This window comes from Gastrolobium bilobum, unplaced genomic scaffold (assembly GCF_033153095.1).
Source record: "Gastrolobium bilobum isolate Gb01-03AN ecotype WA unplaced genomic scaffold, APGP_CSIRO_Gbil_v1 utg620327, whole genome shotgun sequence".
NCBI classification, from domain to species: domain Eukaryota; kingdom Viridiplantae; phylum Streptophyta; class Magnoliopsida; order Fabales; family Fabaceae; genus Gastrolobium; species Gastrolobium bilobum.
Window position 1 is genome coordinate 3540 of NW_026899775.1, and position 2941 is coordinate 6480.

A 2941-nucleotide genomic window follows, 5' to 3' on the forward strand; every position below is an offset into this window, starting at 1 on the left:
TGTGGGAAAAGACTCTGGTCTTGAACGCTAAAACGTCCAAGTCAAACATTTTAGCGTTGTAATCAGTTAAAAGCAGTTGGGCATCCGTCAAACATGGACGCTAAAACGCCCATCAATGAACGTTTTAGCGCCCATGGCAGTTTTCAGTTGTATTTTGTAACTCTATAAAAGGAAAGGGCCTTCACATTCTGACATATCTCATATCCCATCTATCCTATCCTATCTCAGATCCTCTGATCTGACATTTTATTTTCTCTGACTTTCTAAATTCTTTAGGACTTAGTTCTTGTATTAGTTAGTTCATTCTATGTAATTGTACTTGGAGATTGAAGACTCAACTATCATGACAATGGAGTTTGATCTTTCTTCTTCTCTTGTTTATATTTCAATTATGTCTGAGTAGAGTTCTTTGTAGTCTGATTCAATGGAACTCAAGTGTGAATTTATGAATGGTTAATTAGATATTTTGTTTATCTCTTATGTGATTGTATGAAGTTGTCTTGATTAATTCTTTCTATTAAGGGAATAGTGTAGAACAGACATGTTTATATTGTTTCTGTATCTGACAACTTCATCATCAGTGTTCTAGTAGTCAAGACATTGATGTTAGGATTCTGATGTGATCTTAAGACCTTAATATTTAATGCATGTATTAAGAAGGGAATCACCAAGACATTGGGGTTTCTGATTAATGTATCAATCAGGGTAGTAAGACATTACATCTTGATGATAAGAAAAAGGTTGATCAACATCACATAGTAGATAATTCATTATGAAAATTGGTTCATCCATAAATTCATGCTTGAGAGAAATTGACATCTGACTACTTGTTTAAATTATAATCACATTTTATTTGTTTATCAAGTTTTTATGCAATTCAACTAAATTTCTGGTGACAAGGAATCAATACAATTAATAATCTTTTGGTTCATTCAACTTAAGTGTATATGGTTAGTCAGTGCTTGAACATAAATCCTCGTGGGAACGATCTTTACTCATCATTTTATTACTTGTGTGACTAGTACACTTGCTAAATCCACAATAAGTTTTTGGCGCCGTAGCCTGGGATTTGTTCTTCAACATTGACAGACACCGTTAGTATTTGAGATTGAGTCTTTTTATTTTTTAGCACTTTATATTTTTTGTGGGTGAATTTTTGTTCAATTTTAATTCTGGTGTATGCGAGGTACTATTGATCCAAATTCTTTATTGTTTGACCCAGAATTAGAAAGGACAATCAGAAGGAACAGGAGGGCAGCCAGAAGAAGACAGATACAGGAAAGGGGTGAACCAAGTATAACAGTTCAGGAAGAGATTATGGCAGAGAATCATGTGCAACCACCACAGAGGACACTGGGAGATTACATGACTCCCGCTGTCATTCCACCCACTGGAAGTGTGGTTAGACCTACAGTGGAACCCAACAATTTCGAATTGAAGCCTGCACTAGTACAGTTGGTGCAGAAGGAACAGTTTGCTGGGACCAGTGCAGAAGATCCATACCTGCACATTGAGATTTTTTTGCTGTTGAGTGATATTGTGAAAATCAATGGAGTGACCAGAGATGCCATTCTGTTGAGGCTTTTTACTCATTCACTGAAGGATGATGCCAGGAGATGGTTACAGTCACTACCACAAGGAAGTATTACAACTTGGGATGATCTGCAGACTAAGTTCTGGGCCAGATTCTTTTCAGCATCCAAGAGGGCAAAGTTGAAAGATGAGATCACATGATTCAAGCATAAAGAGTCATAGTCTATCTATGTGGCCTGGGAGAGGTTCAAGACACTTTTGAGGAAATGTCCACAACATGGTATAGAAGTGTGGAATCAAGCAGCAATATCCAAGGGTTTACAACCAACACCAGGACATTGGTGAATGCCACAGCTGGCGGTTCATTGACAACCAAGACCCTCAGGAAGCCCTTGACATCTTTGAGTCCCTAGCATCTCAGGAGTTTGACAATGCTCCGGTGAATGCCAGAAGAACATGAATTATTAAACTTGATGGCTATGATGCCTTGTTAGCCAAGAACGATCAGATGCAGCAAGTGCAGAAACAACAACAACAACAACTGGATGCTCTCACCAAGCAGCTTTCTTCTCAGAAGGTTGCTTCCGTGGACACTAATTCTGTGTGTGCCATTTGTGGGAAAAGCCATGTTACTGATGAGTGTGATTATGGAGGACTTGCTGAACAAGTAGAAGTTAATGGAGTATGGTATGATCAGAGTAACTACAACAAACAGGGGAAAAATGTTTATGTTCCACCATGGAAGAATAAGAATCAACACCCAGGGTTCAGTTACAGTTCCAACCATCAGTTGAATCCTCCACTACATCCTCCTCCAACACATTCATCACAGCAAGGTGATACTTCTGCATAGGAGAAAGCTTTTGCCCAGTTATCAAAGACTACTCAAGATTACATTCAGGGGTCAAATTCTTTCAGGGAATAAACTTTTGCTTTCATGCAAGAGACCAAGACAGCATTCAGGAACTAGGAAACATCCATTCGGAATTTGGAGACACAAATTGGCCAGTTGTCTAGACAGATATCTGAGAGGCCACAGGGAAAGTTCCCTGGTGATACCATGGTGAATCCAAAGGAGCACTGTAAGTCCATAACTACAAGAAGTGGGCTTGTGCTTCAACCGATTAATAAGAAAGTGGAAGAGAAGAAAGTGGAAGAAAAGAAAAATGAGGAGGAAGTTGTTGTTGAAGATGTTGTAGTTGAAAATAATGAAGTAGAAAAGAAAGTTGGGAAAGATAAGAAAGAAGAAGAGGTAGTGGTTGAGAAGAGTTCTTCACCCAAGAAGTTGATGAAGTGGGAGAAGAAGAAATTGGCCGACAAGCAGGACCAACCAATTAACCTATCTCCATATGCTAAAGTGCCTTATCCTCAACGGTTAAAGCAGGAAATTCAGAAGCAGCACTATGCA

The 2941-nt window shown here is 38.7% G+C and overlaps 1 non-coding gene across 1 annotated transcript; it reads right to left on the reverse strand.

Annotated features, from left to right (window-relative positions):
* Positions 1-1710: 1710 nt before the first annotated feature.
* Positions 1711-1817, reverse strand: LOC133293392 (small nucleolar RNA R71). Its single transcript, XR_009749053.1, has one exon. It is a non-coding gene; the product is annotated as a small nucleolar RNA R71 (small nucleolar RNA).
* Between the last annotated feature and the right edge of the window lie 1124 nt (positions 1818-2941).